This window comes from Tamandua tetradactyla, chromosome 15 (assembly GCF_023851605.1).
Source record: "Tamandua tetradactyla isolate mTamTet1 chromosome 15, mTamTet1.pri, whole genome shotgun sequence".
Taxonomy (NCBI): Eukaryota; Metazoa; Chordata; class Mammalia; order Pilosa; family Myrmecophagidae; genus Tamandua; species Tamandua tetradactyla.
The window spans coordinates 46800515-46821995 of NC_135341.1; the positions used below are offsets into that span (position 1 = coordinate 46800515).

The 21481-nt window shown below is 39.3% G+C and overlaps 1 long non-coding RNA gene across 2 annotated transcripts in view; it reads left to right on the forward strand.

Moving 5' to 3' along the window:
• Window positions 1-21481, forward strand: part of LOC143657392 (uncharacterized) — a 115361-nt gene that overhangs the window by 27080 nt on the left and 66800 nt on the right. For both annotated transcript variants that reach the window (XR_013162841.1, XR_013162842.1), the window contains exon 2: window positions 17108-17237. This is a non-coding gene — a long non-coding RNA (uncharacterized LOC143657392). The remainder of the gene's footprint in view (window positions 1-17107; window positions 17238-21481) is intronic.

Here is a 21481-nt window from a genome sequence, read left to right on the forward strand (position 1 = left end):
AATGGTAACAGTGCTGTGAATTACCCATAGTTCTCTGGCTCTTGCTACTTTTGTCTGTCCTTCAAAGTACTAAGAGGACAATTATTACAGCTGGGCCGAAGCAGCCTGGGTTCTGTGGCTGTGCTGCAGTGGGAGAAGTGGACACCACCATTTCCAAAGGCTGAATGTATAGCAGTTGAGCGTATCGATTACCTACCTCCAGAAACCTGGCTGCACCACTTTAAAACTTTGTGACCTGCAGCATGTTTCTTTGCCTCTATTTCGTTATCTGTTAAATGGGTTTGATGGTTATACCAACCTCATAGGGCTGTTGATGGTTAATTAATTGAATCAGTTAATGGATTGGCAAGGAGTTTACAATAGTACCAAGCACATTATAAGTGCTTGTCAATTTGTCATCTAATTGTGTTACTTTTTTTTTTTTCTTGCATGGGCAAGCTCCAGGAATGTGTTATTTACTTTTTTAAAGGCACAAAAGAAGTGCTTCTAGGGCTCCAGTATGTGGTAGAGTTTAGGGAAAGAGCTGTTAACATTGGTCTTATGACCTTTCCTACCCTGTATCTGAAAGGATGTCCAGGCCCAGCCTAGAGACAGATAATGGCGCAGCAGCCTGTCCTGTGAATACTGGGGCCTTGGAACTAAGTTAAACTTTTCTTACCTTGGTATGAATGCTCTGCAATTCTTCCTCTGCTTGTCTTCCAAAACTACCCATTCCATGATTTGCTCCCCATACTATGTGCAATCCGAGTCTCCCAAGCTCATGTTGGAGAATGTCAATGTGGAAAGACTACTGCTCTAATACTTCTCTTGGACACAGCTTCAGAGACATGGCTCCTACTTGCCAAGCACCACTGTGCTACATAGAGGACTTTACTTTCTCCTTTCCAGGAGTAGGATAAGTGATCCTGGACCTTTGGACATTGCTGTATCATCAGGGTCCCCCTTGGAGTTTCTCACTCCATCCACTGGAATTAGACTTACCCACCAGCTACGATACAAAAAAATCCTCCCATACAGATTATATTAGGTGTATACTATGGCATAACAAATTACCCTAAAACTTTATGGCTGAAAACAACAATAAATGTTTATCATCTCTCATGGTATATGAAGTTCAGGAATTTAGGAGTGGCTTGGCTGGGATGGTACTAAATCAGAGTCACTAATGAGGTTGCAGTCAGTTATCACCTGGAATGAAGTCATCTGAAGTCTTCCATGAGATTGGAGGATCTGCCATTAAGTTGGATCACTCATATGGCTGTCAAATTAATGTAATGCTGGCTGTTGACAGGAAGTCCTAGTTTCTTTCTATGGGAGCACCCTAACAACATAGCATCTGGCTTATCCCCAAAGTGAGCAGTCAAAGCTGAAGCTGCAATGTGTTTGATAAGCTAGCTGTGGAAGTCATGAGCCATCATTAATATATTATCAGAGGCCAGTCTTGATTTAGTTAGAAAAGAGATACACAAGGATGTGAACACTAGGGTGTGAAGATCACTGGAGGTCATTCTGGAGACTGGCTTCCATAGGAATTTAAGCTGCCACAGAAAAAGTCTATTTTAAGAAATCTTTAATATTTTCATTGTAAAGTTTATTCCAAGAATAATAGCACAATAGGAACATATTTGCATACCATCCCCTCTTTTTTTTTATTAATTAAAGAAAAGAAATTAACCCAACATTTAGAAATCATTCCATTCTACATATGCAATCAGTAATTCTTAATATCATCACATAGATGCATGATCATCATTTCTTAGTACATTTGCATCGATTTAGAAGAACTAGCAAAACAACAGAAAAAGATATAGAATATTAATATAAAGAAAAAATAAAAATAATAATAATAGTACAAAAAAAAAGACAAACAGACAGACAAAAAAAAAAAACCTATAGCTCAGATGCAACTTCATTCAGTGTTTTAACATGATTACTTTACAAGTAGGTATTATTGTGCGGTCCATTTTTGAGTTTTTGTATCTAGTCCTGTTGCACAGTCTGTATCCCTTCAGCTCCAATCACCCATTATCTTACCCTGTTTCTAACTCCTGCTGGACTCTGTTACCAATGACATATTCCAAGTTTATTCTCGAATGTCGGTTCACATCAGTGGGACCATACAGTATTTGTCCTTTAGTTTTTGGCTAGACTCACTCAGCATAATGTTCTCTAGGTCCATCCATGTTATTACATGCTTCATAAGTTTATTCTGTCTTAAAGCTGCATAATATTCCATCGTATGTATATACCACAGTTTGTTTAGCCACTCGTCTGTTGATGGACATTTTGGCTGTTTCCATCTCTTTGCAATTGTAAATAACGCTGCTATAAACGTTAGTGTGCAAATGTCCGTTTGTGTCTTTGCCCTTAAGTCCTTTGAGTAGATACCCAGAAATGGTATTGCTGGGTCGTATGGCAATTCTATATTCAGCATTTTGAGGAACTGCCAAACTGCCTTCCACAATGGTTGCAACATTTGACATTCCCACCAACAGTGGATAAGTGTGCCTCTTTCTCCACATCCTCTCCAGCACTTGTCATTTTCTATTTTGTTGATAATGGCCATTCTGGTGGGTGTGAGATGATATCTCATTGTGGTTTTGATTTGCATTTCTCTAATGGCCAGGGACATTGAGCATCTCTTCATGTGCCTTTTGGCCATTTATATTTCCTCTTCTGAGAGGTGTCTGTTCAAGTCTTTTTCCCATTTTGTAATTGGGTTGGCTGTCTTTTTGTTGTTGAGTTGGACAATCTCTTTATAAATTCTAGATACTAGACCTTTATCTGATATGTCATTTCCAAATATTGTCTCCCATTGTGTAGGCTGTCTTTCTACTTTCTTGATGAAGTTCTTTGATGCACAGAAGTGTTTAATTTTGAGGAGCTCCCATTTATTTATTTCCTTCTTCAGTGCTCTTGCTTGAGGTTTAAGGTCCATAAAACCGCCTCCAATTGTAAGTTTCATAAGATATCTCCCTACATTTTCCTCTAACTTTATTATGGTCTTAGACATAATGTTTAGATCCTTGATCCATTTTGAGTTAACTTTTGTATAAGGTGTGAGATACGGGTCCTCTTTCATTCTTTTGCATATGGATATCCAGTTCTCTAGGCACCATTTATTGAAGAGACTGTTCTGTCCCAGGTGAGTTGGCTTGACTGCCTTATCAAAGATCAGATGTCCATAGATGAGAGGGTCTATATCTGAGCACTCTATTCGATTCCATTGGTTGATATATCTATCTTTATGCCAATACCATGCTGTTTTGACCACTGTGGCTTCATAATATGCCTTAAAGTCAGGCAGCACGAGACCTCCAGTTTCGTTTTTTTTTCCTCAAGAAGTTTTTAGCAATTCGGGGCACCCTGCCCTTCCAGATAAATTTGCTTATTGGTTTTTCTATTTCTGAAAAATAAGTTGTTGGGATTTTGATTGGTATTGCATTGAATCTGTAGATCAATTTAGGTAGGATTGACATCTTAACTATATTTAGTCTTCCAGTCCATGAACACGGTATGCTCTTCCATCTATTTAGGTCTTCTGTGATTTCTTTTAGCAGTTTTTTGTAGTTTTCTTTATATAGGTTTTTTGTCTCTTTAGTTAAATTTATTCCTAGGTATTTTATTCTTTTAGTTGCAATTGTAAATGGGATTCGTTTCTTGATTTCCCCCTCAGCTTGTTCCTTACTAGTGTATAGAAATGATACAGATTTTTGAATGTTGATCTTGTAACCTGCTACATTGCTGTACTCATTTATTAGCTCTAGTAGTTTTGTTGTGGATTTTTCCGGGTTTTTGACGTATAGTATCATATCGTCTGCAAACAGTGATAGTTTTACTTCTTCCTTTCCAATTTTGATGCCTTGTATTTCTTTTTCTTATCTAATTGCTCTGGCTAGAGCCTCCAACACAATGTTGAATAATAGTGGTGATAATGGACATCCTTGTCTTGTTCCTGATCTTAGGGGGAAAGTTTTCAGTTTTTCCCCATTGAGGATGATATTAGCTGTGGGTTTTTCATATATTCCCTCTATCATTTTAAGGAAGTTCCCTTGTATTCCTATCTTTTGAAGTGTTTTCAACAGGAAAGGATGTTGAATCTTGTCAAGTGCCTTCTCTGCATCAATTGAGATGATCATGTGATTTTTCTGCTTTGATTTGTTGATATGGTGTATTATATTAATTGATTTTATGTTGAACCATCCTTGCATACCTGGGATGCATCCTACTTGGTCATGATGTATAATTCTTTTAATGTGTTGTTGGATACGATTTGCTAGAATTTTATTGAGGATTTTTGCATCTATATTCATTAGAGAGATTGATCTGTAGTTTTCTTTTTTTGTAATATTTTTGCCTGGTTTTGGTATGAGGGTGATGTTGGCTTCATAGAATGAATTAGGTAGTTTTCCCTCCACTTCGATTTTTTTGAAGAGTTTGAGGAGAGTTGGTACTAATTCTTTCTGGAATGTTTGATAGAATTCACATGTGAAGCCGTCTGGTCCTGGACTTTTCTTTTTAGGAAGCTTTTGAATGACTGATTCAATTTCTTTACTTGTGATTGGTTTGTTGAGGTAATCTATGTCTTCTTGAGTCAAAGTTGGTTGTTCATGTCTTTCCAGGAACCCGTCCATTTCATCTAAATTGTTGTATTTATTAGCGTAAAGTTGTTCATAGTATCCTGTTATTACCTCCTTTATTTCTGTGACGTCAGTAGTTATGTCTCCTCTTCCATTTCTGATCTTATTTATTTGCATCCTCTCTCTTCTTCTTTTTGTCAGTCTTGCTAAGGGCCCATCAATCTTATTGATTTTCTCATAGAACCAACTTCTGGTCTTATTGATTTTCTCTATTGTTTCCATGTTTTCAATTTCATTTATTTCTGCTCTAATCTTTGTTATTTCTTTCCTTTTGCTTGCTTTGGGATTCGTTTGCTGTTCTTTCTCCAGTTCTTCCAAGTGGACAGTTAATTCCTGCATTTTTGCCTTTTCTTCTTTTCTGATATAGGCATTTAGGGCAATAAATTTCCCTCTTAGCACTGCCTTTGCTGCGTCCCATAAGTTTTGATATGTTGTGTTTTCGTTTTCATTCACCTCAAGGTATTTACTAATTTCTCTTGCAATTTCTTCTTTGACCCACTCGTTGTTTAAGAGTGTGTTGTTGAGCCTCCACGTATTTGTGAATTTTCTGGCACTCCGCCTATTATTGATTTCCAACTTCATTCCTTTATGATCCGAGAAAGTGTTGTGTATGATTTCAATCTTTTTAAATTTGTTAAGACTTGCTTTGTGACCCAGCATATGGTCTATCTTTGAGAATGATCCATGAGCACTTGAGAAAAAGGTGTATCCTGCTGTTGTGGGATGTAATGTCCTGTAAATGTCTGTTAAGTCTAGCTCATTTATAGTAATATTCAGATTCTCTACTTCTTTATTGATCCTCTGTCTAGATGTTCTGTCCGTTGATGAGAGTGTTGAATTGAAGTCTCCAACTATTGTGGTATATGTGTCTATTTCCCTTTTCAGTGTTTGCAGTGTATTCCTCACATATTTTGGGGCATTATGGTTCGTTGCATAAATATTTATGATTGTTATGTCTTCTTGTTTAATTGTTCCCTTTATTAGTAGATAGTGTCCTTCTTTGTCTCTTTTAACTGTTTTACATTTGAAGTCTAATTTGTTGGATATTAGTATAGCTACTCCTGCCCTTTTCTGGTTGTTATTTGCATGAAATATCTTTTCCCAACCTTTCACTTTCAACCTATGTTTATCTTTGGGTCTAAGATGTGTTTCCTGTAGACAGCATATAGAAGGATCCTGTTTTTTAATCCGTTCTGCCAGTCTGTCTTTTGATTGGGGAATTCAGTCCATTAACATTTAGTGTTATTACTGTTTGGATAATATTTTCCTCTACCATTTTGCCTTTTGTATTATATATATATCATATCTGACTTTCCTTCTTTCTACACTCTTCTCCATACCTCTCTCTTCTGTCTTTTCGTATCTGACTCTAGTGCTCCCTTTAGTATTTCTTGCAGAGCTGGTCTCTTGGTCACAAATTCTCTCAGTGACTTTTTGTCTGAAAATGTTTTAATTTCTCCCTCATTTTTGAAGGACAATTTTGCTGGATATAGAAGTCTTGGTTGGCAGTTTTTCTCTTTTAGTAATTTAAATATATCATCCCACTGTCTTCTAGCTTCCATGGTTTCTGCTGAGAAATCTACACGTAGTCTTATTGGGTTTCCCTTGTATGTGATGGATTGTTTTTCTCTTGCTGCTTTCAAGATCCTCTCTTTCTCTTTGATCTCTGACATTCTAACTAGTAAGTGTCTTGGAGAACGCCTATTTGGGTCTATTCTCTTTAGGGTGCGCTGCACTTCTTGGATCTGTAATTTTAGGTCTTTCATAAGAGTTGGAAAATTTTCAGTGATAATTTCTTCCATTAGTTTTTCTCCTCCTTTTCCCTTCTCTTCTCCTTCTGGGACACCCACAACACGTATATTTGTGTGGTTCAAATTGTCCTTCAGTTCCCTGATCCCCTGTTCAAATTTTTCCATTCTTTTCCCTATAGTTTCTGTTTCTTTTTGGAATTCAGATGTTCCATCCTCCAAATCACTAATTCTATCTTCTGTCTCTTTAAATCTATCATTGTATGTATCCATTGTTTTTTCCATCTTTTCTACTTTATCCTTCACTTCCATAAGTTCTGTGATTCCATCCCCTCTCTTAAATTCTAAATAATATCAGGCAGTTAATACAATTAGGGCTAAGTAGAGGGGAATAAAAGAGGATCTGCAGTGCCTGTATTGGGTATTATGATGCAGGCTAAAGAAATTAAAGAGCTTTGGTAGGCCCACCTATAAAACTCCAAATTGGGAGAATAAGGACTGGAATCATGGGCAGTCAGAGGAGAAATCTGGGTGCATTCTCTGAGGGGCTCACTCTAGAGGCAGCTAAAAATGAACAGAAGAGATGGGAAGTCTGGCCATTTCAGCTACCAGGGAATTGTTCAGTGTATCAGCAAAATAAAAGTGGCTGGGGCCAAAAGTCCCTCACCTGGCCAATGTCAGGCTAGTCAGTACAGTAAGACAAGAAAAAGAAATAAAAGGCATGCAGAATTAGAAAAGAAGAAGAAAAATGGTTATTTTCAAATGACATTATTCTCAATGTAGATACCTAATGGAATCTACAAAAGTGTTGCTAGAACAAATAAGTGAGTTTGGGAGGTTGCAGGATACAAGATCAATATAAAAATTTCAGTGGTATTTCTATATACTAGCAATAAACAATTGGAAATGTACTATTCATATTAGCAACAAAAGAAAGAACTGTTTAGAGATAAATCTGAGAATAGAGTTAAAACCTGAACAGTACAAACTATAAGACACTTCAGGGAAGATGGCAGAACAGAGTGGAGTTCATCCCTACCCCATGGGACAAGACAGGGGATGGGGAGAGAATGACCGGGACTGTGGTCTTGGGGTGTGAGTAATCAAGGACGGTCTCCAGGGGGGTTGGGAGGAGGAAAGAAGCAGGAGGATTGAAATGAGGGGAGCTAGGTGGGTTGGATTGACCACAATCATCACTGGGGGCAGGCTACCGGGCACGGGGAGGTGCAGATAGGAGGGAACTGACTGTCCCTCTACTTCAGCCTGCCTCAGTTGCTAACTGGGGTCACCTCCCTGAGTGGCTCGGCAGCTGGCAGCGCCCACTGGGAGCCTGGAGGCAGGAATGGCTGTCCAGCACGAAAGCTGCGTCCCCAGGTGCTGAGAGCAGTTGCACAGCTAGGTTCCAGTAATAGCCATCCTGGCAGGCACAGTATGTGGTAGATCTGCTGGGTGCTGCAGGTCAGCTGATCCCGCTGGGTGCTGTTCACATCCCTGTCCCATGTGCTGGGACCAGCTGTCCCATCACTGCGAGTGGGAAGCAGCACCTTTGCCGTGCATACCATCTCCAGCCATCACTGCAGTACAGGGGCAGGCCTGAGGGGAGGAGGTGCCTCTGGAGCACCACCTGCTGATGAGAAGGAGTAAGTGCAGGCAGGCAAGCTCCCTGTCTGCCTGGGTTTTTTTTTTTCCTTGTTTTTTTCAATATATTTTTCTGCATGTATTCTTTTATTAGTAGCATCATTGTTGTTGGTTTTATTTTTTACTTTTACATGTATTTTATATAAATATTTTATTGGTTCATTATTTTTTTCTTATTTTATATATATTATGTATTTTATTTTATTTTTTTTCTCTCTCTTCTATGGGCGCAGTCTGAGTTCATTCCCAATATATTTTGGGGTTTCTCCTTCTGACACTGGGGCCTACTACTGTTGAGATTGTTTTTTTTTGTTCTTGTTGTTTCATATTATTATTATATTTCTATTTTATTTTATTTTATTTTTTCTATCTTTCTCTTTTTGGGGGTTACATGGGCTAGAGTCAAGCCCGGGTCTTCTGCATGGCAGGTGGGCATTCTGCCACTGAAGTACCCATGCACCCCGCCTGGCTTTTAATAGACCTTCAAGTTGAATTGTACCCCCTACATGAGGTCTCAGCTGAGCCTTATTTGGGTCGGGAATAACTGACAAACCAAGTGTAAAAGGAAACCTTCAACACAAAATCAAGTACATACAGAACTTAAGACAAGGAAACCAACTTGCAAAATAACCGTATTGAACACAACAGAAAATCAAAAAGCATGTGAAGATCCAAGCAGAAATGGCCCAGCCAAGCAACCAAATCAAAACTCTGAAGGGGGCACAGAATATGGAACATCTATTCAAGGATATTTATAAAGAAATAAAGGATATCAGGAAGACACTGAAAGAGCATCAAGAAAAATCCAACAAATTAAATAGAAAAATGGCAAATCTCACAGAGATAAAATATACAGTAGACCAAAATAAAAATGTTCTAGAGACAACATTGTTCTAGTTGCTAGCTGCCGGAATGTAATATACCAGGAATGGAATGGCTTTTGAAAAGGGGAATTTAGTAAGTTGCTAGTTTACAGTTCTAAGGCCAAAAGAATGTCCCAATTAAAACAAGTCTCTAGAAATGCCCAATCAAAGGCATCCAGAGAAAGATACCTTGGTTCAAGAAGGCTGATGATGTTCAGAGTTTCTCAAGTGAGAAGGCACATGGTGAACATAGTCAGGGCTTCTCTCTCGGCTGGAAGGGCACATGGTGAACATGGTGTCATCTGCCAGCTTTCTTGCCTGGCTTCCTGTTTCATGAAGCTCCCCAGGAGATATTTTCCTTCTTCATCTCCAAAGTTTGCTGGCTAGTAGACTCTGCTTCTCATGGCTATGTCATTCTCTGCTCTCTCAGAGATCTCTCATTCTCCAAAATGTTTCCTCTTTTATAGGACTCCAGTAAACCAGTCAAAGACCCACCCAAATGGCTGGAGACACATCTCCCCTAATCCAGTTTAACAACAACTCTTGATTGGGTTACGTCTCCAGGAAGATGATCTAATTATAGATTCAAACATACAGTATTGAATAGGGATTATTCTTCCTTTATGAAATGGGATTTTGATTAAAACATGGCTTTTCTAGGGTCCATACATCCTTTCAAACAAGCACACACATCATAGCAGATTCAAAGAAGCAGAAGGAAGAATAAGGTAGAAAACAGAACAATTGAATTAGAGCGCACAAAAGAACAAATGGCAAGAAGGATGGGAAAAAATGGGCCTGAATATTAGGGAAATGATGGACAAGAAGAGGCGCACACATTAAGGATCATTGGTGTCCCAGAAGGAGAAGAGAAGATAAAGGGCTAGGAGAGTTAGTTGAAGATATAATCAGGGAAAACTTCCCAAACCTTATAAAAGACAGAAACATGCAAATCACAGAAGTGCAATGAACTCCAAATGGAATAAATCCAAATAGGCCTACTCCAAGACACATCTAATCAAACTGTCAAATGTTGAAAAGAAACAAAGTCCTGAAAGCAGCACAAGAAAAGCTATTACTACATATAAGAGCAAAATACATAAGACTGAGTTCAAACTACTCAACAGGCACCATGGAAGCAAGAAGGCAGTGGTGTAATATATTTAAGATCCTGAATGAGAAAGTCTTCCAGCCTAGAATTCTTTATCCAGCCAAGTTTTCCTTCAAAACAGCGGGAAAGATTAAAATCTTCAAAGACAAGCAAAGAATGAGAGTACTAGTCAACAAGAGAACTGCCATATAAAAAATACTTAAGGGAGTCCTGTCAGCTGAAAAAAAAGACAGGGGAAGGGAGATCTGGAGGAGGACACAGAATTAAAAAGTGCCAGTAATGGTAATTTAAAGGATAAAAGGAGAGAGAGGGAAAATAATATATAGATCTGAGAAATAAAAACTAAAGAATAAGATGGTAGATTCAAGAACTGCTTTGACAATAATTTCTTTCAATGTTAATGGACCAAACTCACCAATTCAGAGATACAGATAGGGGGTACACAGGTGGTTCTGTGGTAGAATGCTCGCCTTCCATATGGGACACCTGGGTTCAATTCCTGGCCCATGTAATCCCCCCCCCCAAAAAAGACACCGATTGGCAGAATGGATTTAAAAATATAATCCATCTAAATGGAGACAAATCTTAGACCTAAGGACACAATTATATTGAAAGTGAAAGGATGGAAAAAGATCTTCAATGCAAGCTGTAACGAAAAGAAAGCAGGAGTAAACTACAGTAATATCAGATAAAATAGACTTTTTAAAAATTTTTATTGATCAAACAACAAACACACACAAACATTCTTAACCATTTCACCATTCTATCAATCCAACTGCTTCTGGATGATGGGGAACATTGTAAGACCAGAAAATTTCATGACCATGTGCCCATTCCTGTGCTTCATTTGCTGTGAAGTGTGTTCCTTGATAAGAAGCAATGCTGTGGATTACCATGACGATGGATAGGCATGCTGTAAACCCACGGATGGTAGTTTTGGCAGAAGCATTGCATGCAGGGAAAGCAAACCCATATCCAGAGTATGTGTCTATTCCAGTTAGAACAAATCGCTGCCCCTTCCATGAAGGGAGTGATCCAATGTAATCAACCTGCCACCATGTTGCTGGCATGTTATAGTGTTGCAGCTGTCCACTTTCGGGTGGTACCTGCATATTATACTGAACCATCTGTAAACGAGGCCCAAGTTTTCTCTTCCTCAGTCAATGCACTGTAAGGAACTCCCCAAGAGGCCACAGCTCTGATCTGGGAAAGAGAAGGTAATGTGGCAGGAGTGGAGACCATGGGCATTTGGGCCACTTCCTCATGTAACTTACCTGTGCCTTCAGGAGTTGCTCTGGCCCTATCTTGTATATACCATTTCCATTTTGTAATAGAGTGCTACTGCATGTGCCCAACTTTATGGCTTGGTGGGTCAGACAACACCCAGCTCATGATGGGCAACTCAGGTTTCATGATAACTTGGTGGCCCAAGGTTAAGCGTTCAGTCTCTACTAAGGCCCAGTAGCAGGCCAAAAGCTGTTTCTCAAAAGGAGAGTGTAGATATCTGCAGCAGTTGGTGAGGCTTTGCTCCAAAATCCTACGGGTCTGCGTTGTGATTCTCCTATAGGGGCCTGCCAAAGGCTCCAAACAGCATCTCTATTTGTCACTGACATTTCCAGCACCATTGGATCTGCTGCTTCATATGGCTCAAGTGGCAGAGCAGCTTGTACAGCAGCCTGGACCTGTTGCAGAGCCTGTTTTGTTCAGGTCCCCACTCAAAATTAGCAGCTTTTCTGGTCACTCAATAAATGGGCCAGAGTAGCACACCCTGTTCTAGTTTGCTGGCTGCTGGAATGCAATATACCAGAAATGGAATGGCTTTTAAAAAGAGGAATTTAGTGAGTTGCTAGTTTACAGTTCTAAGGCCAAGAAAATATTCCAATTAAACAAGTCTATAGAAATGTCCAGTCAAAGGCATCCAAGGAAAAATACCTTGATTCAAGAAGGCCGATGAAGTTCAGGATTTCTCTATCATCTGAGAAAGCACATGGTGAACACAGTGTGTTTTCTCCCTTGGCTGGAAGGGCACATGGCAAGCAGTGTCATCTGCTAGCTTTCACTCCTGGCTTCCTGTTATATGAAGCTCCCGGGACACATTTTCCTTCTTCATCTCCAAAGCTCTGGCTGATGGACTCTGCTTCGTGGTGCTGCAGCATTCTCTGCTCTCTCTGAATCACCTTCATTCTCCAAAATGTTTCCTCTTTTATAGGACTCCAGAAACTAATCAAGACCCACCCAAATAGGTGGAGACACATCTCCCCTAATCCAGTTTAACAACTACTCTTGATTGGGTTACATCTCCACGAAGATGATCTAATCACAGATTCAAACATATAGTATTGAATAGGGGTTATTCTGTCTTTACGAAAAGGGATTTTGATTAAAACATGGCTTTTCTAGGGAACCTACATCCTTTCAAACCAGCCCACACCCAAATGAGGAATATGTTGTTGCCAAAATCCAAAGAGACCAACTAGGCATTGTGCCTGTTTTTGGTCGTAGGAGTAATTGCAGCAACTTATCCTTCACCTTAGAAGGGGTATCTCGACATGCCCCACACCACTAGACACCCAGATATTTCACTGAGGTGGAAGGCCCGTGTATTTTTGATAGATTTACCTCCCATCCTCTGACATGCAAATGTCTTACCAGTAAGTCTACAGCAGTTGCTACTTTTTGCTCACTAGGTCTAATCAACATGATATCATCAATATAATGGGCCAATGTGATGTCTTGTGGGAGGGAGAAACGATCAAGGTCTCTGCGAACAAGATTATGACATAGGGCTGGAGAGTTGATATACCCCTGAGGTAGGAAATTGAAAGTATACTGCTGACCTTGCCAGCTGAAAGCAAACTGTTTCTGGTGGTCCTTACTAACAGCTATTGAGAAAAAAGCATTTGCCAGATCAATAGCTGTATACCAGGTACCAGGGGATGTATTGATTTGCTCAAGCAATGATACCACATCTGGAACAGCAGCTGCAACTGGAGTTACCACCTGGATGAGTTTACGATAATCCACTGTCATCCTCCAAGACCCATCTGTTTTCTGCACAGGCCAAATAGGAGAGTTGAATGGGGATGTGGTGGGAATCGCCACCCCTGCTTTTTCCAAGACCTTAACAGTGGCAGTAATCTCTGCAATCCCTCCAGGAATCCAATATTGCTTCTGATTTACTATTTTGCTAGGTAGGGACAGTTCTAATGGCTTCCACTTGGCCATTCCCACCATAGTAGCCCTCACTGCATGAGTTAGAGAACCAACGTGAGGATTCTGCCAGTTGTTCAGTATGTCTATGCCAATTATACATTCTGGAACTGGGGAAATAACTACAGAATGGGCCCAGGGGCCCACTGGACCCACTGTGAGATGGACCTGAGCTGAAACCCCATTGATCACCTGGCCTCCATAAGCCCCCACTCTGACTGGTGGACCAGAGTGATATCTTGGGTCCCCTGGAATTAATGTCACTTCTGAACCAGTGTCTAATAATCCCCCAAATATCTGATCATTTCCTTTTCCCCAATGCACATTTACCATGGTGAAAGGCCGTCGGTCTCCTTGGGGAAGGCTTGGAAGAAGATTAACAGTATGAATTTGTGGTAGTGTAACAGGATTCTTCCCCAAAGGGACCTAGCCTCCCCTTCATTCAAGGGGCTCTGGGTCTGTAAACTGTCTTAAGTCTGGAATTGATTAAGGGGTGTGACTCTATGTTTTTGTAATTCAGGTTAGACTTCTGTTCACTTGACCTAGAACTCTTTTAGTTTATACAGCTTGAACAAGTTTTAGTAGACTGCCCATCTATTGTATTTCTAGGTACCCCATGAGTTACTAGCCAATGCCACTAATCTCTGTGAGTCAGACTATTCTGACTCTTGCTTTGAGTTTGCTGTCTATTATAATAGCCACATCCACTCTGTCTTTGGAAATTAAGTGCTGCCACCTGGCTTCTGCCAGCTCAGGATCCAGTCATCCCCGTTGTGTTTAATGATTCCAGTTCAGTGACAGCTGTTCCTACAGTAGTATCTAACCTACAGAGAAGTGCAACTACAGAGCTCTTCAGGGATGATGATGCTAGTCTCAGATTTATTTCTCACTGTTCTGGTAAAAGGTGTATCTTCCAGACATTCCTGGGTTGTAAGAGTAGGCTTTGCATGATAAATCCATTCTAACATTCCAATCTCTCTAAGCCTCTGGATCCCCTCTTCTACACTATACCAGGGCAGTTCTAGCATTTCAACCTCAGGTAATGTCAGCCACCTCTTGATCCATGTGTTCTAGTTTGCTGGCTGCTGGAATGCAATATACCAGAAACGGAATAGCTTTTAAAAAGGGGGAATTTAATGAGTTGCTAGTTTACAGTTCTAAGTCCGAGAAAATGTCCCAATTAAAACAAGTCTATAGGATGTCCAATCTAAGGCATCTAAGGAAAGATACCTTGGTTCAAGTAGGCCGAAGAAGTTCAGGGTTTCTCTTTCAAGTGAGAAGGCACATGGCGAACACAGTCAGGGCTTCTGTCTCAGCTGGAAGGGCACATGGCGAATACGGTGTCATCTGCTAGCTTTCTCTCCTGGCTTCCTATTTCATGAAGCTCCCCGGGAGGCGTCTTCCTTCTTCATCTCCAAAGGTCGCTGGCTGGTGGATTCTCTGCTTTGTAGTGTTGCTCTCTCTGAATCTCTCTCCAAAATATTTCCTCTTTTATAGGACTTCAGAAACTAATCAAGACCCACTCAAATGAGTGGAGACATGTCATCCCCTAATCCGTTTTAACAACCATTCTTAACTAAATCACATCAACCAGGGAGATGATCTCATTACAGTTTCAAATATACAGTATTGAATAGGGATTATTCTACCATTATGAAATGGGATTTATATTAAAACATGACTTTTCTTAGGGGGCATACTTCCTTTCAAACCAGCACACCATGTTTCAACCAACCATCCAAACAAACTGTTAATACCTCTTCTAACCCCTCAAGCTATAACATTGATTGCAGAATCTCTGCTTAGTGGACCCATATCAATAAATTCAGCCTGATCCAGCCTTATACTCCTCCCACTATTATCCCACACCCTTAAAATCCATTGCTACATATAGTCCCCTGATTTCTGTCTATATAAATTGGAAAACTCACACAGTTCTTTTGGAGTATAATGTACCTCCTCATGTGTGATACTTTGTACTTCGCCTTTAGGGGCCTGTTGGGACTATAGTCTAGTTATGGGTCTGAAAGAAATGAGGGGTGGTGGGGGTAGGTCACGAAAAGAATTAGAAATATCTTCCAAGCCATTTGTTTCAGGGTATTCATTTACAGTTTCATCTGGTGAAACAGGATTAATCACTCTAGGATTAATCCTTTCAGGAGGAGGTTTGGTGGCCAACTCCTCAAGGCAGGCTGGAGGTAAGGTGGCTATGTCCTCAGGGCAGACTATTACAGGGTTATCTAGAGAAGACTCAACATGACCTAGGGTTTCAACCTCACCCCTGACATCATTATCAATCCATATGTCACCATCCCATTTTTCAGGGTCCCACTTCTTTCCAATCAGTGCCCTCACTTTAACGGTAGACACCATGCAACATTGAGATTTCAGTTTACGTTGTAAAGTTGCTACTCTAACAATAAGATTCTGAGTCTGATTTTCAGAGATCTCAAGTCTATGGCTATAGGAAATAAGATTTTCCTTCAGGATACTCTTAGAAACTTCTACATCTTTCAGACGGCACTTGAGCTTCTTGTTTGAACCTTAATCCCATCCCTTTCACTCATTAATGTATCCGGTGTATCTAACAACAAGCAGCCAATGTCTCTATATCTTTTATTTCCACAAAACTGTAACGGTGTCAAAAACATCACCCCCAGAGCCTGGCTTCACACAAGTGAAGCATTAGGAGAACTGAATGGTGATATTTTGACTATCTCTTTTGCCAACTTACTCCATGGATTGGCAGCATCATTCTGAATATGGGAATCAGAGTCCTTAGTGCCTTTGAGTTCAGTCAGAGTAGAAAACCAATCATAAAAACCCATTTTTAAGATTCTGTTTCTTAAGAACCACTCCTGGTACCAAGTTGTATTAGTTAGGGTTCTCTAGAGAAACAGAATCAACAGGGAACACTTGCAAATACAAGATTTATAAAAGTGTCTCACATGACTGTGGAAACACAGAGTCCAAAAATGTGCAGGGCAGACTGTGAAGCCGATGATTCCGATGGAGGGTCTGGACGAACTCCACAGGAGAGGCTCACCGGCCGAAGCAGGAAGATACCCTGTCTCTTCTAAATCCTCCTTAAAAGGCTGCCAGTGATTAGATTAAGCATCATTCATTGCAGAAGACACGCCCCTTGGCTGATTACAAATGGAATCAGCTGTGGATGCAGCTGACATGATCATGATTTAATTAATGAAATGTCCTCATTGCAACAGACAGGCCAGCACTTGCCCAACCAGACAAACAGGTACCACCACTTGGCCAAGTTGACACATGAACCTGACCATGACAGGCTTATTATCCAAAAACTAAAAAAATAACAAAATATTCACAAATAAATTATAAGGAATGAATCTGTAAAGATAGAAACAATAAATTGGAAGGAAGAATAATGAAATAAGGCTAAAAAGGAAATAATAAACTAAAAGTGGGTGTGGTAGAATGAATTCTATACCTCAATAAAAAATAAGTTCTTAATCTACATGAACCGTTTATAAACTGGACCTTTCAAAATGTATTATCAGTTAAGGTGTAGACTCAGGACTGCCATTACCAGATTGCTATAGACGCCAAGAGAAAGCATGGCTCTGACGATGCCTTAATTTGGGACTTCTGGCCTCTAAAACCATGAGCCCAGTAAATTCTTGTTGTTTAAGCCAACCCATTGTGTGGCATTTGCCATAGCAACTCAGACAAACTACAATAACTGGTTCTTACGAAAGACCAGTAAAAAGTTTAACTTTCATGCTTCAAGTAAAAGAGAGAAAAAGTACACATAAACAATAATTAGTACAAGAAAAAGGACAAGTCCCTTCAGACATGGTGATGTATAAAATAAGGATATTTTATATCAATAAATTTGATAATATAGATCAAATTATTTTTCAGGAAAACAGGAAGTGTCAAAATTGAGTACAGGAGTTTAAAACCTGAAGAGACCAATAAAGTCAGACAAGAGAGGGGAAAAGATTGTCAAAGATCTACTCAAAGGTGTTGGTCCCAGAACAATTTATAGCAGGTGAGTCCTCCATACTTTTAGAAAATATTTAGGTCCTATGTTATACTTTCCAAAGTTTATAAAAAAAATTTTCAAATCATTTTATGATGACTGCACAACTGATACTAAAGCTGGATAAGAACAACCTAAGAAAAGAAAACTGTTAATTTCACTTTTGAACATTAATGCAAAAATTTTAAATTTAACAATAGTATATATTGCAGGAATGCAAGAATGTCTCAATATTGGAAAATCTTTTACTGATTTTTATCTCAAGAAAAAAATACATGATTTAGCATGTCAGGAATAGAAAGAAACTTTCTTAATAGGCAGGAACCACCAAAACCCTTCAAACTCATGGGGAAACATTAGAAATCTTCAAAGTTCTACAAGATTGCTCATGTTCACTGTTTTCGTTTCCTAGGCTGCTCAAAGTAGATACCATGAAGTGGGTTGGCTTTAGACAATGGAAATTTACTATCTTACATTTGAGGCCATGAGAATGTTCAAATCAAGGCACCATCAAGCAATGCTTTCTTTCTGAAGACCGGCTGTTGGTGATCCTTGGTGCTCTGCAACATGGCAAGGCACATGGTGGCATCTGCTCATCTCTCCCATCTCTTCTGGATTCCGTTGATTTCCTCTTCTTGCTCCCATATTCATTCAGTTATAAAGACTCCAATATGAGTATAAAGGCTCATTCTGAATGAGGTGTGCCACACCTTTACTGAAGTAGCTTCATCAAAAGATCCTACTTAAAATGGGTTCAAACCCACAGGAATGGGTTAGCTTTAAGAACATGATTTTGGGGTACATACAGTTCCAAACCATGACACTCACATTCATTATAAGCATGGTCCTGGAGGTCCTGGCCAAAACAGTAAGACAAATAAAAATGTTACAAAATAGGAAATCGAATTATTATTTGCAGATCATATGGAAAAGGCTACAGAATTAGAATTTTAAGACTTTGTCATAAAAAGTCCACTGCAGTAAAGAAAAAGGAATTCTCACCAGTCAGTGGCTAGATAACCTCCACACTCCTATTCATTAACATTACAGGTACTGGAATTGGAAGATAATCAAAGGGCCTCTTAGTCTTAACTTTTTCTTATAAAAATGTCTTCATGATTTACTCTGGATTAAAAAAAAAATCAGCTAGCTGTGGGCCCAGGGTTGTCTGTAAGAGATGGATGAGAGTTAAACAAGAAATATAAAATGAGTACCTTTTCCTAGGATGATCTTGAGGCCCTTGTGACTAGGTATGGGAAGACTTTCTGGTACTCATGGCAGAGGGAAATCTTCAAAACAGCTATTTGAAAGGAATGGGGATAATATGTAATTTGAACATCGTTGCGATGTTTGCCCATTAAAACATCTAAGGATTTGTCATTTCACTAAGACTAACTTCACTTAACTACTGATATGTAACACCATTTTATTATGGAGAAGCTATTTTCATCATTATCTACATAGAAGACTCAAGAGAATCAACTAACATAATTACAACTAAAAGAGTTCAGCAACATGGACACATGCAAGATAAACATACCAAAATCCATAGCTTTTTAATATCCATTAACGTTCAGTTAGAAAAGGTATTAGAAACTGATCCTATTTAAAATCACTAGGAATAAACCTAGTAAGAAATTATCAAGATCTATATAAAAAAAATTTCAAGGGCATGGAAGATCAAGTAATTGTAGATATACCACGTTCTTGGATGGAAGAGTTGGTATTGTAAAGATGTGAAAATGTCCTTAAATACATCTATAAATTCAGTGTAATCCAAAAATCATGGCAGGATTTAAGTAATTTGACAAGTAATGCTAAAACTTTATCTGAAAGAGAAAATTTGCAAGGGATTCAGGAATTTTTTTTTTTTTTTTAAATAACTATAAGTGAGGATGTGCCTTAATGGCTACCTAAATAGAAAACAGAGCCAGGGCAAATAACAGACAGACACTGGATTAGGGAATGCAAATTAAAGATACTTTTCACATGCTGAATTGGCAAAATTTTAAAAGGTATCAGTTCAAGATTGCAAGGCATTAGGTATCCTCATTCAATGGCTGACAGAAGTCTAAATTGGTAGAGCTTACCGTAGAGGTGATAAAAAATAAAGACATCCTTCAAACGAGTGATTGTACTGATGGGTAATGACCCCCAGACAAAACACAGATATATAGAAAAGTAAGCATATACAAAGACATTCATTAAAGCGCTGCTTATAATAGCAAAAAGTAAAAAAAAATAAACTAGCACCATCCTTAATAGAAGTTAAATAAAGTTAGTCCTATCAAGAGAGGAATGGTTAAATCAACCGTATTATGAATTGCTATGCAGAACATAAAAAAGAACTACGTAGATGAATAAGAGCTAACTAGGTAACCTCTCTAGAACATATTAATAGAAAGAGCAAATTGCATCACACATACAACCTACCATTTGTTTAAAAACAAACTATCTTTATGTACATACATTGCAAATACATAGGTATATGTCTGGAAGGGCAGTTTCCTATGCAGAGGGCACTGGAATTGGGAAGATAGTCAAAGGGCCCTTTAGACTCAATTTTTCCTTATAAAAATATAGTCATGATTTATTCTGGATTTAAAAACAAAATCAGCTAGCTGTGAGCCCAAGGTTGTCTGTAAAAAAGATGTAGGAGCTAAGCAAGAATTCAGCCCGGAAGGTCAGGCAAGGCTTCCTAAAGATAACTAAGATCTCACCCAACAGATGAGGGAAGGACAGCATGAATTAGAGGAAATGGAATACAAGACAAGCTTTAGTGGGGTGTCAGTTGAGTGTCAACTACCTGGAAGTCAGAGGTTGCCCAAAGGGGCGAGGCCTTCTGAAAACCAAACTGTCCAACTTCCCAGTTTTGCCTATAGGGCCAGTTTAGCACAACACACTTTAGCTAAAAATCACTGAGTGTCTAAAGTGTAAAAATATTGTACCATGTGTTGAAGATAGATTTTATTCTTTTATGTTCATATTTGATCCTTACAATTTTTAGACAGGTATCAATGTCTTTTTTTCAGATGAGGCTCAGACGAAGTAGAATGACCTAAGACTGAATGTAGGATTTAAACCTAGATCTGTCTCTAAAATCAGTCTGTTTTCCCTGTGCCATCTCTAATAACTCTCTACAACCAGAGTGGATTATCATGTACCCAGATATTTTTAATAGCCCACCCCAACTCCAACCCAGGGCATGCTGCCAGTAATCTTCATGAAGATTACTCCCTAATTCCAAAACTTTCCTCTGACCCCACCTAACTTGTAATTTCCAATTTCAAATAATTGTACAGCTTGAATGCTGCTTCCATCCTGAAGCTTTTTCACTTTCAGCCAGTTCATCAGAGGACACCCTCAGACTAGAGCCACAATACATCCAACAATGGTATTCTGACAAATGCTTTCCCCTTTCCTACACTAACACTTTCAAACCTACATCCTTTGCAAATTTACATTCCTCAATCTACTTTCTCAGCATATGACATTGTTTCCTAATTCCAATGAATTTCAAAAACCAAAGTGAAACTTCCTCAATTTTCTGTGTCTGTACTTAGGGGATCCAGACTTCCTTCTTTCTTCCTCATGAAAAGGACATCCTTCCTCCTCTGTTCTAGATCCCTTTCCATGCAGTTTTCTCATCACCTCCAACGAGCTCCTTTTCCAGCATTCAAACATGTTCAACTTTATAAACACAAACCCTCCAAACCCAGCCGTTACATCGCCTTTATTGCCCTTCTCATATTAACAATCTCAAACAAAATGCTATTCCTATGGCTTCCATGCCCCTCCCTAGTTCTCACTCCTTCCTTCCCAGTCTCCTCTTCCTCTATTCCTTTCAATGATCAATATTCACTTCATTTCTTGGGCAATCTTACAGTGACCACTTACATGCCTACAAATCCTGTCCTCATCAGTTTATCACGATCCAGTGATTGGCCTATAGGTATTACTCCTTAGCCACCTTAGACAGATACAACATAGATGAGGAAATGGATTGAGGTTACAGAACATGCCCAAATCACAGGCTGCCCAAATCCAAAGCCTAACTTTGCATCCTAACATCATCTGTCCAGATATCCACATTGGCTAGTGTCTAAAACTCAAATCTTGGCCAACCTTGCTATACCTCTCAAGTTCTCACAGCCAATGAACAGTAGTACAAACCAGAAACCCTCATCACACTTGTTTTTTTCCCTCCAGACCTAAATCAGTCAAGGCCTAGTAGTAAATGGCATCACCATTGC